Source organism: Pseudorca crassidens, chromosome 15 (genome assembly GCF_039906515.1).
Source record: "Pseudorca crassidens isolate mPseCra1 chromosome 15, mPseCra1.hap1, whole genome shotgun sequence".
Taxonomy (NCBI): domain Eukaryota; kingdom Metazoa; phylum Chordata; class Mammalia; order Artiodactyla; family Delphinidae; genus Pseudorca; species Pseudorca crassidens.
Genome location: NC_090310.1, coordinates 69,030,954 through 69,048,236, shown reverse-complemented (window position 1 = coordinate 69,048,236; position 17,283 = coordinate 69,030,954). Strand labels below are relative to the sequence as shown.

At 42.7% G+C, this 17,283-nt stretch overlaps 1 pseudogene; it reads left to right on the top strand.

Annotated features, from left to right (window-relative positions):
- The first annotated feature begins 8,977 nt into the window (after window positions 1-8,977).
- LOC137208062 (ubiquitin-like-conjugating enzyme ATG3 pseudogene) lies at window positions 8,978-11,472 on the top strand (annotated as a pseudogene).
- The last annotated feature ends 5,811 nt before the right edge of the window (window positions 11,473-17,283 follow it).

Genomic DNA, 17,283 nt, shown 5'->3' with positions numbered 1-17,283 from the left:
CTCCAGCATTCTGTCCCAATCCACCTCTTCAGAGTCTGGTTCGAGTCCTCTAGAGACGTGGAGGAGTCATGTTATATTGTCTGGAATGCCCCAGAAATTCTTTCTGGTTTTCATAATATCTTCATTTTATAACCAGCATTGTGGTTGTTTCAGGATTCACAAGAGAGCGATTGCAGAGCCCTTAATTTGAGGGAATTGACCCTCATTAGGACAGTCCATGCTCTAAAGAGGAAGCCCCCAAAGTTGAAGCCATCACAGAACTGGGAATAACCTACATATCCACCAACAGGGGAGAAGCTAAATAAACTCAGCTAAATTCATATAGTGTAATGTGATACGGTATTTCAAAGAAGTGAGGTAGAGTGTTGTGTACTTAGATGGAAAGTACTCCAAAACAAAAACAATACATTGCAGGTCAATATGCAAAGTGGATAGTGTGCGTGTGTAGATGAATAGAAAGTGTCTGGAAGGAGAAACACTAAAATAATGACAATGGTCATTTCTGGGCGGGGAAGTTATTGGGGAAGAAGGTCAAGGGGGACTTTGAAAGTAACTGTAATGTTTATGAGATTATATTTATGTTTCCTTGTACAATTAAAAATAAGCCATTTGTAAAGTCATAAAACATTTTTTGCAGCAGGCTTATGCCTGAAGTTAAGAACTATCCTAGCTTAGTTTCTCCAAAAGTAGATCTTGAGATAAGGATTCAAGTGCAGTTGTTTTACTTAGGAGGTGATTCAAGGAAATACCAATAAGAGAGTGAAGAAGTGATCCCACCATGGGCAACTGGGGTGTAATCTGCTGGGAACCACGTACTGCAGAGTATCTCACTTGAGGGGTAGGGGGCTGGGGTGTTTATACACCAAATTCCATCACTCTTTGTTAAGTTTGCTTCTGAGGAACATTAATTCCCTGGCACTTCTGACCTGCTACACAGCTGGGCAAGTGGACCCTGATGGCTAGAGAAAAGCCTTAAGTAAAGAAATGACAGGGTTGAAAGTTGGAAGTTGGGCTGGCATGCACTTGAGTCATAAGGACGAGGGGATTTGCACAAGATGCCAACAACCTCTACAAGAGCTATAGCTATACCCCACTATAACTCGGTATTGTTCAGGCAGACTCTGGGGTTCTCTCTGGATAGATATCTGAGGTGCGTGTCATCTTTCAAGAGGAGAGGAACCTCTGAGACACGTCCCCAACACTGCTCATGGCTAGAGCATCATATGGGTGTCATCTCTCTGCCTAGGAAAACCCAGTCAGCCAATCTCTCTGACTTTCATGGGAAGCCCCACAGTCTCAGCTTCCCCTACAGGAAAGGAACATTCTCTCTTCTTCAGGCATTGGCTGCAGATGAGCTTGATAACAAAACCCATAAATACAGAGCATCACTTTCTGTAAGACTCAGCCCTCCAAGGGACTGTATAAGATGGTGATTAGAAACCTAGATTCAAACCGAACTTTTCCTATTTGTATAACACAGACAGGTCACTCCCTCTCTAAGCTTCATTTATAAAATTTGTGAAATGAGAATATCTACCCCCATAGGCTCATGTGACACCCACAAACATTTTCAGAAAGCATCCATAAAGCACTGAGCACACTTCTTGGCACACAGTTAATATTCAACAAATGTCAGCTGGTCCAGAAACTAAAATTTCAAAAATTAATTTCACACCTGCTGTTTTCTTAACTTTGTTCTGGGAGCCGTGGGAAAGCAAAAGAGAAAAACCTCATCTCTCCTCAAGCAGCAGTAATATGTCCTCATGAATCACGAGGTTATGAGTCGTCAGACAGGAAATTGAGTCCCTGGGGACTTGGAGAGTTTGCAGCCAGGAATGCAGAGGTGGAGCCCGAAGGAGAAAACTGCTTGGGAGAGGGGGCAGTCTGTGACCCTGTAAGTCTGGGCAGTAGGAAAGTAGCCCCCTGTCCCCTTGCAATCTGGTCCAGCTAATCTGAGTGCTGCAAACCTGTTTCTATTGACCAGCCTTGCCCTGATTTAAATTTCAAACAGCCCACAGTTTTATTCTCTCCTCACCACCCCTGAGAACTAACCATTACGGATTTTACAGGCCTCGGAGCCCTCGGCTCACACACTCGATTTGCACAATCTTTGCATAAGGAAAAAGGCAGTCGATGCAAACTGAATTAATTGTAATTGACCATAATATGCTTACAGAAATGCCAAGGAGTTTTCATTAGTAGATAAGCCCCAAAGTTATCTGCCGATGATTTACATCGGCACGAACACGCTGCATGGCCACAGTTAATTACGAGACCTGCCACGGAAGGTGCTTCATCGAACCCTGGCAGAGGCCTTCCGAGGGCCAGTGACACCTCCAGGGACCGACACATCTTGACTCGCTTCTTGCAAAGGGCTTTGAAGTCACTGCCTGGGAAGGCAAAGCCAAGCCAGCGCCGTCGGGCTCAGGCTGGACCCTCTTTGATGCCCCAGCCTCGGTGTCCTGCTGTCTCTTCCCTTGGAGCTGCCAGTCTCTCCCACCCCATCCCACAGCCTCAGTCCTCTTCCATCAAGTCATCATTGAACTTGTGTCTTGGTTCACATAATAGACCTCCATTCATTTATTCTTTTTTCAACAAATATTTCCTACGTGTTTCCTCTGTGATTGTCTCCATACTAAACTGGGAATGCCACAGATATGGGCCCACTGCACAGAGCTGAAAACTCAGTGATAGGCTGAAAGAGTGAAAAAGCATGAGTGCCAACAGGTGATAATGCGATGAGAATAAAGAAGAGGGTAGGGCTTCCCTGGTAGCGCAGTGGTTGAGAGTCCGCCTGCCGATGCAGGGGACACGGGTTCGTGCTCTGGTCTGGGAAGATCCCACATGCCGCGGAGCAGCTGGGCCCGTGAGCCATGGCCGCTGAGCCTGCGCGTCTGGAGCCTGTGCTCCGCAACGGGAGAGGCCACAACAGTGAGAGGCCCACGTACCGCAAAAAAAAAAAAAAAAAAAAAAGAAGAGGGTAATAGGAAAGAAATCAGGAAAATCAGGGCATTTTCTCAGAGGAAGTAATATCTAAGCTGAGACCTGAAGCATGAGAAGGCATCATCCAGGTGAGGTGTTAAGAGTATTCCAGGTAGAGGAAGTAGCATGGGCAAAGGACTTGAGGCAGGAAAGCAGCTGGCAACTCTTGAAGGCTCATGAGGCTGGAATATCCCAAGGGAGGAAGAGAATGAAGGAAGGTGAGGCAGGACAGCAGTCGGAGGCCAGAACAAGGACTTTTGACACCAGGCTGACAAGGACCTTGAATTTAATTCCAAAAGTATTGGGAGCCATGAAAGAGATTAAAGTGAGTCTATTTGAGTTGATTCAGGAATTTTCTTAAAAAATCACTCTGGCTATTAAGAGTGGCAGAAAAATGGATTCTTGAAGAACAAAATGGAATCAGGGAGACCGGTTAGAAGAGGCTACTATTAGAGTCATCCAGTCAAGAGGTGAAGGTGTCTGGTGGCACGTCGGGATGGAGACAAGCAGGGAGGGTATAGAGGCCTCTGTCTTCTTGGGGCCCTGTGGCTGAGTGCCTTTCTCTGCCCAATACCTTTAAAACTCAGGGCTCAATCTTGATCTCAGTAGCCTCTGTCCTGGAGTCCACAGCCTCATTCCTGCATCCCAGTAGAATCCAGTATTTCTGACACTGACAATGACTATTTCCTGCCTGAATTCTCTAGAACAGTGCTACCCAATAGAAATAGAATGTGAGCCACATATGTAACTTTAAGTCTTCTAGTATGCCTTATGTTGGGTTGCACCACGCAGGCCTGCAAGGCCCAGCTTCAAGACCGAAGAAAGAGCTCAGAGTCAGCAATAATGGTTTAATGGATGGGGGAGCTTACTCACGTGAAGCAAGATCCTGGAGTGATATTCCAGGGTGTTCCCAGTTACAGGGGGAACTGGGGAATTGACATCAGGTTGGCTCATTGGTTACCAGCGAAACTAGCACAGGGGCAAGCCCTTCACAACCACTATAATAAGCTATCATGGTGAAGATGTTCTGATCTAAAGGTTAGAACAGTCACGAGCTGGGGCCTGGAGCAAACATGTAGGAAGGTCAGTCATGTGAGTAGGGTGTAGGGGAAGCAGGCATTGGTCAAGCAGGGGATGTGCAGAGAGTAAGAGAACAGCCATCTTGGGTGGCCTGATCATACACCTTAAAAACATAAAATATAAACAGGTGAAATTTTAATAGTATTTTATGTCACCCTGTATATCCAATAGTGTCATGTCAAGGTATAATCAATATGAAAATTATTAATGAGATATTTTACCTTTTTTCATGCCAAGTCTTCAAATTCCAGTGTACATTTCTGCTTCGAGCATACCTCATCTGGACTAGCCATATTTCAAACATTCAATAGTCACCTGTGTTTACTGGCATCCTTACTATATACTGCAGTTCTGAATCTGCTCATGTGAACTCCTTGCCATCCTCTGCCCACATTTTAGAAAGTACATACATTTACCAAGGACCCAAGGACCCATTTTAAGACTAGATTGACAGGTCATGTAATGCCCAGAACCATGAATATCAGATCTTCTGATGACTAGAACACAATTTTACCAGGCCCTTTGATAAAAGACCACATCATCACATGGTTATGTGATATCTGGGCCACATGACTTCCAAGGCTTCTGTTTAGGAGCTTTACCCCAGGCTGAAATTCCTCTAACATTTGCAATCTGGTTTATAAATCCAGTGCAAGGTTTGTCTTTTGGAAGGGATGAGGAGCTCTGTCAAAGGGCCAACTTCCCTTAGGCTTCCCTGGTGGCGCAGTGGTTGAGAGTCCACCTGCCGATGCAGGGGATGCCGGTTCGGGCTGGGCCCGTGAGCCATGGCCACTGAGCCTGCACGTCCGGAGTCTGTGCTCCGCAAAGGAAAAGGCCATAACAGTGAGAGGCCCGCATACCGCAAAAAAAAAAAAAAAAAAAAAAAAAAAAAGGACAACTTCTCAATAGCATTTTATCAGTAAGCAAACTGGGAGGGTGTGCTGAAGTCCTGAGAGAGATGACAGGCAGGCTGGCACGTGAGGGCTGACCCAGAAGTCCTCTGTGAAGTAGGTCACGGTCAGAGATAGGCATTGTGCTTCAGCAGCACCTGTGATATGGATGACGATTATGAGAATCATCATCATAATAACACTTATTATCTCATTTAATTCTTTTAACCCCCTTAAAGTTGGGTACTATTATTTCCTCTGTTTTACATGTAATGAAACCGAAGCTAAGAAAAGTTCACTGACTTGCCCAAGGTCACATAACTAATGGGTGAAGGATCTGGAATGTGAGTCCCCATTCTACTTGTAGCCACTGTGCTACCCTGCCTCCTATAAAAACCACCACCAAGGCTGCCCCTTCCACTTCCACGACCAAGCTGTGGAGCTCCCTGGGAGCCAGACACTGTGCTATAAGCTTCACACGCAGTCACTCACTGAACCCTCCAAACAAACCTCAGAGGTGTGTATTATTATGACATCCTTCTTGGAGATAAGGAAACTCGAACTCAGTTGAGTTAAATAATTTGCCAAAGGCCAACAGTGAGCAAAAGGAAGAGGCAGTTTCAAGCCAGCCTCTGGAATCTGCACTCTCTCCCACTTAGGGACAACGGCTACTGGTGGTGGTGACATAAAACCACTACCACTGCTGCTGCTACAACCATTACCACCACGCACACTGGTGAGCAACTGGTGGTGTGCCCGGGCCTGTGGGAGGTTTGTGTCTATTACTTCTAATCTTTGCAATATCCCAGTGTAATCGTTTTCATTATTAACATTATGTCGTGTAGCAGGAAACTGAAGATTAAAAGGTTACTGGTCTTTCCCAAGGTCACACAGCTGCTAAGCGGTGGAGCTAAGACCGGAGTCAAGATCTGCCTGTCTGACCAGTTGTGCACTAGAGCTGACTCGTATTGGTTTGGAAGAGTTAATTGTTAAATTATTAGGAATTTTGCAGACCAGTTGTTAAACACGGCCATTATTAAAAATTAAATGTTATACACTTACAATTATATAAATTATATTCACAAAAGATAATAAATACTCAAAAGTCATAAATTCCTAATTATTTTATTACTATTACATTGGTATAATATATATAATATGTATATATATTGTACTATTGTCTATTGTCTATGTTTTTAGGGTTATTTACATCTATTGTGTCTGTATGGTGAGGTGACCATTATAATGGTATGTGGTTGTCCATCTCTTTCCAGTTCCTCATTTAATGACATTAATTGCCAGCTTTAAATTGGCCACAATGAAAGCACTTACCCCATATAAGTAGTAAACATTACAATTTGGGACTTGGTTTTTTGAAGAACAAGTTGTTAAATATTTACCAGTCCACCACTATATGGGACCCACATCTTCCCACCATATCTTGCAGTCTTCCAAATCTTAATGTTCCTGCTAATGATCAGTGGTCCTCCAGCCTCCATCCCTCTGAGAACATGAGACTCCACCTCAGAGGATACAGGGGCGTCCCTCACGTGGCCCTGGCCTTCACAAGGAATGGAGAGATGTCAGTCTCGGAAGTGCTTGCCAAGCAATGCCTGCTTTGGAGAGTCCTTTCTCCTCCATCCGTTTCTCCTGCATCTGCTCTCCAAGCTGGAGTCTACATTTAAAGATGTTCAAGTTTTTCCCACCTTTCTGGAGAGGAGGACAGAGATCATCTCCAAAATAGTCTGTCAATTCAAGGCAATGCCAATCAAAATCCAAAAGGAAAATTTCCCCAGCAAATGGAATATAATCAGCCACAAAAAGGATAAATAGGAAAATATATTATGACTTGAATATATGCTTGTGACCTATTTTGTAGGGAGGGGAATGGTAGAGCAAAAGTAGAATTTAGAGTATGCTCACATTTTAATTTATAATATATAAACACATTTATACATGCATATATACCATATGATTTATGTATTATATTTTATATGTGTAGTGTATGTAGATATTTACTGTATGTTATATACATATATTTGTGTGTGTGTGAGAGAGAGAGATAATACATTGGAAAAATAAAATTGCTGGTAGTTGGATCTCTAAGCAGTGGCACTATCATTGATTTTTTAAAAGTCTTTCTCATATTTTGGGGAGAGGGGGAAGGGATTAAGATTGTGCATTGCCATAATGCTGGGATGTGTCAGACTGACCTGGGTTCACATCTCATTTCTATCCTTCTGAGCTGCATGATTGCAGGCAAATCACTAAACCTCTCTGACGCTAAGTTTTCTTGACTGTAAAATAGAGACTATACTAGTACAAGCCTCATAAAGACATTACAAGTGTTAAAAGAGATTACACACTTAGTAAAGAGCAAATGCTTGGTGAGTATGAACTCTGATGAGGAAAAGGAAGAGGAGGAAAACTGCACAGATGGATAAATATACAAACTATTGAAACTCGGTTTAGTACCAAATTTCCCCCACGAAGAATCCAATTTCTTGGGAATATGCTGTGACCTTTAGTTGGCTTTATATGGGAAAGAAAGAGTGGAGAGCAGACACAAGGGCTGTTTTGTGTTTCCCTAAAATAAATTCAGTACCAAAAAGAATGACAGAGTGATAAGTGTGAAACAGAGTCTACCTGTCTCTACCTTCCTCGCTCTGTTTCCTCCTTCTTCCCATGTCTGGAGCCAGGAAGCCCTCAGAGGTGTCTGCCCCACGTTGCCCCAAAACTGGAACTCTTTAGCTCCAGTGGCCAGCGCAGCTCTCCTCTAGAGCTGCAAATCCACAGGAAGGCAGAAATCCATACTGAACATACTGTAAGCCCATTTCCCCAGACTAATAAAAGCTCAGATCAAGGCCAGGTAAGGAGGATTACAGAAAAGATTCAACCTTTTATCCTGCATCCTCTGCTAGGTAACATGTGCTGGACGTTTCTAACAACTGCAGTTAGCACCCTTTAACGTTGTAATAGAATTTAATTAAGCAAGCTCCATGCTGTGTGGTTCCTTAAAGCAGGACACAATGCAAGGAGCAGACTGGTGATAAGCTAGGAGAAATTGCTGGTCCTCTCTGCCTGGAAGCCATTCCTTAGAACCACAGACACCCAAGTGGTGGGACTCAAGATGTCTGTGCCTGTGGACATATGGGAATATCTTCATTTCAACACCATCCCCTTCATTTCCACACACATACGGAGTTTCACTCTTACGACACGCTCTCCACGCTTCTAAATGCTCACATATGCAAAGACAAGTACATCAGCATAAGCGTGGACTCATACACATATGTGTATATACACCCCAGTATATACAGGGACCCACAAGAATGCATGTACAATCACATGCACCCACACTACCCTCATTTTTTCAACAGCACCATCCATCACTTTGTCCCAAGCCAGAAACTGGAAAGATATTTGCAGCACTCCTTCTTATTCCCCACTTCCAACCTATCATCAAGTTCAGATGACTCTACCTCCTTTATAATCTTTGAGTTACTTCCCATTATTTTCTTGCCAATAGCCAACACCCTGATCCAAATCCAGGTCACCATCATTTCTCTCCTGGATGACTGAGTCTCCAAATATGAACAGAACAACTAGGCATGGTATGCAGGAATAAGAGGAAATATCAAAGGCAGATTCATGGGGCCAGGTAAAGAACCAGACCAGGGGACAATTTTAAGAAATAGGGAAACTGAAGCCAATAAAAAATAGAGCTTGGAGAAGCTGATGTGAAAGACAAGGAGGAAAAAGGCCAGAAATATGTTTTAATAGAAACCAAGGGAAGAGAATTTTCCTAAGAAAGAACAACCAAATGCAACGTATCGCAGGAGGTAAAATAAGAGCTCATTGAATATTGATCTATAAATTTGACCACAAGGAAACCAATGATGATCTTGACAAGAGCAGTTTAAGAGGGACGTTGAAAAATATTCAGAGGTGATTGGAGGTGGAAAAGTCAGGTGAGTGAATATAGACTATTTTTCAAATAGGTGGCTTTGTAATGACATTAAACCATGAAGAGGAAGAGAGAGAGGAAGTACTGGGTAAAAGGGGACGGGGTAATCATTGATTGCTCTGTATTCCCATTATCTGCACACTTTTCCATAGGGAACTGCTCTCCCAGAATTCCAACAATGAGATCCAGATAAGACAGCCAACATGAGCCCTCAGAGTGCCCCATTCCCTTGACCACTGTGATTGGTTCAAGGATAAACTTATGACCCAAGCTGAACCAAATAGAATTCTTCCTCAGATTTTTTATTATTCAAACTTGATGGCGATGGCCCATTTTCCTTGTTGATCATAAGCTACAGGAATTTGGTCTGGCATGACATACAGACAGGTTTTCATCACGTGGAAAAAACTGACCTGAAAGAATAACTCTAACATGAAGACACGAGTAGAGATGAAAATGAAATAGTGGTCACATCTCAGAGTTCAGTTGTCCATGAAGCCAGCTCACTTCTGCCTCTTCCATAATTTGTTTATGTCATATAATGTTTCCTTTTTTCCCTCTGCTAGTTTTAGTTGGGTTTCTGTCCCTTGCAACCCAAAGAATGTAAAACTGAAGGTCATTCATTCCATTGATGAAAGCAATTTCCTTCAATTCTTTTGGATGAGCATATGGTCGACTGAAAGATGGCCATCAGTAGAGGGAGAAAGAATGAAAGAACACAATATTATTGATGGAAGGAGGTCTTCGAGGCAACACATACAGGTAAAACTAGAGGGATTCACCTCGAACATTCAGTTGGTGGGGGTAGGATTGTTTATGTAAATTGTGGGGCCCAGTGAAAAAGGAAACTGTTGGGTCCTTTGTTCAAAACTTATAAAGAATTTCAAGATGGTGATAGCAGAACATTAAACCGAACAAGGAGAGAAATCTGAGTGTATTTGACAGCACACGTCACTGCCCATGGAGCCAATTCCTCTGAGATGTAAGGTCAGGAGGGACAGATGGCATGTGACAGGAACATTTAAGGGTGACAGTAATAAATTGAGATGGAGACACTATTTCCCCAAAGGAGAGATAGACTTATCTGCTGTGAAAGAAAGGGTTGGGTATGAGAGGGTGCAGAAGGAAGGTAAAAAGAAAGGTAAATGGACACAGAAATATGAAACACACATTCCCTGAAAATGTGCAAACTCCCCATGAGGATGATGTAGCAGTGATGAGCTGGAGCACCTTTGAGAGCCAGGCAGAGTTTGATTATACACCACGGCATGCCCGTCAGCTGCCAGCCTCCCTACACAACCATTATTTGCTTATTTCAGGACTACCTGGCTGTTCTCTAAAATCAAAGCTTTACTAATAACCATATTTAGCGTTGAACAAGCGCTTGGTATTTCCCAAGGACTTCACAAGCACTAATTAGTTAATAATTCAATGTAGTTGAAGAAAAGGCATAAATTGCACATCTGCAAGAACCAGGTGCCTTTCTTGTTTGTGATGTAGGGAAAGGATCCTTACACCAGGTAACAGGGGTCTGTGAGTCCTGGAATTTTATGCAGTGTATGAGTGTGTGTGTTTGTGTGTCTGTCTTTCTGTGTGTGTATATGATTGTATGCATGTATGTATGTACACACATGTGTGAGTGTATATGCATGTGCGTGTGTGTACATGCACATGCATGTGTGTGAAAATACCTTCATTGGGTCCTCATAGAAACATCTGGGCCAAAAAGAGTTAATGATCATAGCATTGAAGAAGGAACTTAAGATACAGACTCAGAAAACTTGGGTTAGGACACAGGTTCAGCCACCTACTGGTTATCCAAACTTGTACATATCAACTTCCCTCTTAGTGCCGGCGTTTCCTCATCTATAACATGAAAAGAATATCTTTCTCTCATGGTGTGAAGATTAAATAAAAGTCCTACCACAAAGTCAGAATTGATCAGTGTCTCAACTCTATCTTGCATTTTCTCATTCATTTCATAGCTGGACAGCAAAGACAGTCTAAAACTCCAAATTTGCTCAGCTATATGTTAGGAGAAAGAGGAGGAAGATGTAAGAAAAGCTGCAGATATGGAAGAATATGAAGAGAGTGAATTGTTGGAAACAGATGAGTCTACTCTCGGTGCAAGGAAAATAGTAGAAATTTGAGAGCTAAGGCTGAGGTTGCTAGTTTGCAAACCAGAACTTACGACCTTTACGTCACTTATGATAAGTATTACCAGATCCCACAACTATGGTTGTGAACCATGATGAGCCATGGCAGCCTTTATCAGTTGAGTACATGTGTGAAGTCAAGTTCATTTGAAGAAAACAGTGACCATTTAAATCACTGTTATCTCCCACCACCGCCTATGTGTTCAGTTCCCCCAGGCAGGCATGCCTAATGATGAAGAAAACCATAGACTGTTGCAGAAGGAAGGGTGTTCATAAGTATCTTCTAATTTTCTTGAAATGTGTTCGAACCATCATTCCAACAATAAACTATAACTACACTAGACATTAGACAATGAAACAAGTAGAGCATGGAAGCTATCCTAATTATTGGTTCTGATTTTTAAAGAATTTACCCATACACATGACCATTGGTCATATTCACCAATATGTACAATTTCCCTAATAAAGGGACTTACATGTTTATGTATTTAATTTTTTAAATGTCCCATTACAAAAAAAAAAAAGTGTGTGTCCCTAAGAGGACCTTACACACAGTTCCTGCTTTGTGTTTCTTGCCTCAATACAGAGATTCTTCCATTTCACTTGCTATTAAGGAAATCTTGTATCTTTAACACAGTCTGCTGCTGTCTTTCTGTTAATCACTATCTTCATGTAAATCCTTCATAGAATCTTTTAGTTTGATTGATACATTCAGAGGCTTGACCACAAGGTAAGGGAGAAAGCCAGACTTCAAGTTGAGATCTGCAGTCCAGTGTTCTTTCCTGGACACCATTCAGGTTTCATTATTGGCTTAAAGCAAAATGTACTGAAAAGATCCTGAAATAGGAATGGCTGGGCATAGAGACAGTGTATCCCAGCCTCTGTCTTCACCATCCCCCTCTGCCTCCAAATGACTGAACTCACCAGCTCTGAGAGCTGAAAACAGACAGACCATCTCTGGGTGGGAGTGATTCAACCCTCTCACACCATGGATTTTAAGAAGTAAAGAGACCTGAGAAAGACTCACCCTACAGAATCACCCTGACATTGGGGTAGAAGGTTGATAATAGTTATCGATGACTAACAGTGAATAGATCAGCTAAGAAGACAAAATTCTGGATTTGGAATTAGGCACAAACTTGAATATTTATTTAGAGAAAGAAAATAAATCACAATAAACTACATTTTTTTTAAAGTGACAGATAACACTAACATTACAAAATCCTGGAAAATAACACAATATTTGTATTAATCAGCACACAGATGCAACACTGTAATAGTTCTTACCTTTGGTTTGCTGTGTATTCTTTGATCTCCTTTTCACATGACAATGAGCATGTAATGTTTTCTATGGAGAGAAAAGAAAGTGAACTCCGAATTTCTAAATTATTTTCAACCTGGCATGGTAGAGCGAAGCTGGTCTGTTTTTTTGTTTGTTTGTTTGTTTATTTTCCAGCTTCACCAATTCATTATTGGAAATGCCACCAAAATGTTTACAATTGTTGTGCAAATTTGAGAATTCTTCTATCAAGTTTATTTTCTATGTGAGCTATGAAATTTTAGGGAACTTCAAATGTTTTCTTGTACAACAAGTAAAGAGCTATTTGGATGGGCAACATTCATGATGCAGGGCTTTGGGAAAACCCCATGCAAATAAGAGGCCCTGAAGTTAACTTTTACTAGCTTCTCAGTAAATTCATAGCTGATTGCCTTACAAGGTCCCGCCTTGATGGTCCTTGGGCACCTCTTCCAACTCATTGCCTATCACATCTCCCTTTGTTCAGTCTTCTCTAGCTGCTCAACCTTCGTGTTTTCACCTAATGTTCATGCTTTACTCCCATTGCCAGACCTTTGCACAGGCTGTGCCTTCTGCCTGGAGTTCCCTTCCTACTACATAGTTCTTCATTTCACTAAGTCCTTCAGATCCTCCTTTAGTCTCCGTCACCATTTACTTCTGAATTCACCATTCTGCCTTCCCTCCCTTTATCAAATCCCCTACCATAAGCTTACTTAACACAATGCACCTCTCTCTCGAAACACCAGACACAAGTTTACATGTTGTTCTAGGATTAATTCATCTCTCTGTCTCCCAAGAGAGCTCCAGGAGGCGGGGTGGGGCGACCACATCTGCTTTTGTTCCTGCATCATATTCCCAGTGCCTACTACACAGTATGGATCATAGTGGGAGTTTAATAAATATATACTGATTACATATGGATAAGTAAGGGAGAAGAGACATAAACTGAAATTGATCAGTAATCTCCCTCTCCCTGTGAGAAAAAAAAAATCTAGAAAACAAACTTTGGTTTCCCTTTGGCTTCACTTCACCTGAGTCAACTGCCTGTTGGTGGATCTCAGATATCTAGCCAGCCTCTATGAAAATATCTTCATCCTAAAACACGCCTTTTGCACTTTGAGAAACCACAGATAAATACCAGAGAAAATCAAAAGTTGAGGTCTGGGGTGAAAAGAAATATAGATGAAATGTTTAATAAAATATTTCAGGAGAGGATACAGATGTAGAGTAGCTTTGAGGAAAAGTTGAGGTTGGACAGCTGTGTTTTCCAAAAAGATCAAATATCCCTTGTCCTACCTTCAGATGCTGGCCCAAACTCCACACCAGAGCATGGCTTGTGGATGGGTCTTGGCCTGTCTACATGGTAGGAACACTGGCTCCTGAAAAGGTCTCTCCCTCTGGTCTTTTAATCCACATTTCCACTGTTAGAGGTAACTTTCTTGTACTTCTAAGAGTTTTTGACCCTGCCTTCTCCAGTTCCATGCAACTCCCTGCACCGGGGCCCAGCCGTTTCTGATTCAGCCCCTCTCAGTCCCTGAGCAATGCTGATAAGAGGGACTCTTAGCCCACCAATGGGTGGGATCTGAAATTATATATGCTTCCCGTAGATTTTAAATTACACGAGACCCAGATATCTACATGCCTTTTAGCTAGTTCTTTCTTCTAATGAAGACTGGGTAGTGGGTTTCAAATTACATGCCAACTTTGTTGCTTGTCAGGGGTACTTGAGAAAGATTCCAAGTTGAGCAGGCTCCAAATCGTGTTTGATTAGCAATGTCTGCTCTGATCAAGGGAAAGGATGGTAATAGCATGCATACCGCATATTTGGTTTCCCTGTTCTAACTCCTAACATTTGGTCCAAGCCTTATGACTGGGTTTTAGCCCAACTTTAACTTAAGTTTCTCCAGAAGCTGAACATCTGCCCTGAATCCAATTGACATGCTATAATATAATATTTCACAAGTGCTGCCCTGACCCAGTTTTGAAGTCATGGCTAAAACCTCTCAATTTCCCTTCATGGGTAGTTTGCTAAGCCTCTACACCAACCATGTCCCTTATTGGGGTCCTGTTCTCCAGGGCCAGGTACCCAACAACTAGCTAGGGGCAGCCCCTAAACCCAGTAATTATTCAACTTATCCAGTCTCCAGAAAGCTTTCAAAATCTGCTCCATTCGCCATGCATAAGCTCCTCCTACAGCTCCAGTTTTCTGTGACCCAGTCCCCAAGTGTAACCCCTTGTGCATCCCTGCATGACAGCCTTCTCTTATTCTCTCATTTGGTGCCATAGTAACAAAGAGTTCTGCTTTTCATCTATCTGAGAGTCAGTGTGTTGTATCCGGTTATCCAAAGAATCTTTAGAGCTTATAAAACACATGTATCCAAAGGCCTTGTCCTGCCTAGTCACTGCCATCCCTTGAGAACTAGACACCCCCTTCCAAAACTACCAGGAATGTCTGTGCATTTATTTTATATCGCAAAACACTTTGTTTTCTGGGATGATTTCTCAAGCCTCCTGAGAAGCCATTTTAGCTAAAATTCTAGCTAATATTCGCTCAGTGGATCATTACTTCCACCTCTGGCGTGTGAGGGTACTGTTTGGGATGTGGGACCTGCAGAGGCCCTGAGGGGTCCCACTTTGTATCTGAGGCCCCCTCTGCCCCCTCTGAGAGCTCTGGCCCACAGACAGCTGCAGAGCCCGGTAAGGATGCCACCCTCAAAATATCTGCAAGATAGACTATGGCAAAAGCAAGGAAACTCCATTCCACCTTTCCATATTTATAAATATTCTCCTTTTTCTTCCTCCACCTTCTCTGCTTCCCAGGTTTGCTTCCTTCCTGAAAAGAAGATCACGTCATACTTTCCTCTTCCTCCCAGTCCTTGAGACAGACTTTCTCCTCAGACTAAAGAGTGTAAACACTTTTATAACCACTAAATGGTCAATTCTGAGAAAATACCGAGAATTGGGGGTAACACTGAAAGTTCTTGTCGGGATCTCCAGGATAGATTTGTTTCATTGGGAAGACAGAAAGGGGCCATGAGAAAGGGCCAGTGGGGGGCCTAAAGCAGACAGAAGGTCCCCTGATTCATATGGGTAAAGGCCAGATCTTGTGGGACAGAGCACCCCCAGGGAAATTCAAAATGGGAGAAGTTCACGCAAATTCCTAATGAGAGAATTTTATCAGTGGCAATTCAAACCAAGTTCTCTGGCAGATGTGCCACAGTGGGAGGACGGTTTCTATTCCTTGAAGCCACCTTAACCGTAGATTTACAGCTTGGTCTGGGTTACAGCAGACCAGGATGGAGAGGGGCTAGGACACATATACTGTGAAGGCTTTACCAAAGAACTAAGGACTCTGATCCTGGAAAAGAGATTATCTGTGCTCAGAAAGAAAGAAATTAGAGCAGCCTCTTATTTTAAGATGATGATGATGTTAAGAGCTAACATCTACAGAAAGTGTGCATGTGCCAGACACTTTACTTCTTGTACCCCACATCAACGTACTTCATAGGGTAGGTGCTACCATTATGCTCATTGAACCAATGAGGAAACCAAGGCTCAGAGACGTGAAGTGACTTGTCCAGCTCATACAGCAATAGCCGCCAGAGTCAGGATCCAAACCCAGACCAACCTGGCACCAAAAGCAAGTCTCTCAGCCACTGCCCTACCTTACAAAGAACAGGTGTCCATTGTGACACCAAAGCTGCATCAGGTCCACAATCTGACTTCCGGTGGGGTGTCCTCCTGTGAGACTGCCCAGACTTCAGTTCCTCTAGTCCCTGCCAGCAAGACACTGGCATGGAAGGAGCCTCAGTAACGGCAGTCATGTTGATCTACAGAGCAATGGCATGATCAACCTTCAGGATACATTTCTGTGTGAAAAGTCAGGTGGAGAAAAATGTGTGCTTTGATTTGGATTACCCTAGAAGCAGACTAGGAGACAAAGATTTGAGTACAAGCAGTTTATTTGAATGTGATCCCGGAAAACTAGTAAGGCTATGAGAAAGTGAGATCAGGGGGAAAGGGCAGCCAGTAAGTATGAGTTTTCCAGCAAGTTTCCATGGTGGGTAACTGGAGCTTCATACTTCTGGAGAACTCTGGGGGTTCGTGTAGAACATTCTGTTTTGTCGATCTGATTTGGAACCATGTACACATTTTATGTAATTATAATGTTATAATTAATTTTATAGATTTTTTAAATATCTTTATTGGAGTATAATTGCTTTACAATGGTGTGTTAGTTTCTGCTTTATAACAAAGTGAATCAGTTACACATATACATATGGTCCCATATCTCTTCCCTCTTGTGTCTCCCTCCCTCCCACCCTCCCTATCCCACCCCTCTAGGTGGTCGCAAAGCCCGAGCTGATCTCCCTGTGCTATGCGGCTGCTTCCCACTAGCTATCTATTTTACATTTGGTAGTGTATATATGTCCATGCCACTCTCTCACTTTGTCACAGCTTATGGAATCTAAGAAAAAAAAAAAGTCATGAAAAACCTAGGGGTGAGACGGGAATAAAGACACAGACCTGGGCTTCCCTGGTGGCACAGTGGTTGAGAGTCTGCCTGCCGATGCAGGCGGCGCGGGTTCGTGCCCCGGTCCAGGAAGATCTCACATGCTGCGGAGCGGCTGGGCCCGTGAGCCATGGCCACTGGGCCTGCATGTCTGGAGCCTGTGCTCTGCAACGGGAGAGGCCGGAGCAGTGAGAGGCCCGCGTACCGCAAAAAAAAAAAAAAAATACACACAGACCTACTAGAGAATTGACTTGAGGATATGGGGAGGGGGAAGGGTAATTTTATAGATTAATGTGTATTATTTATGTATTAAATTGTGATTTTATAATTAAAATTTATAAAGGCAATCACTTTAAAAAAATAAACTAAATAAATGAATAAATCTATGTATTGAGCTG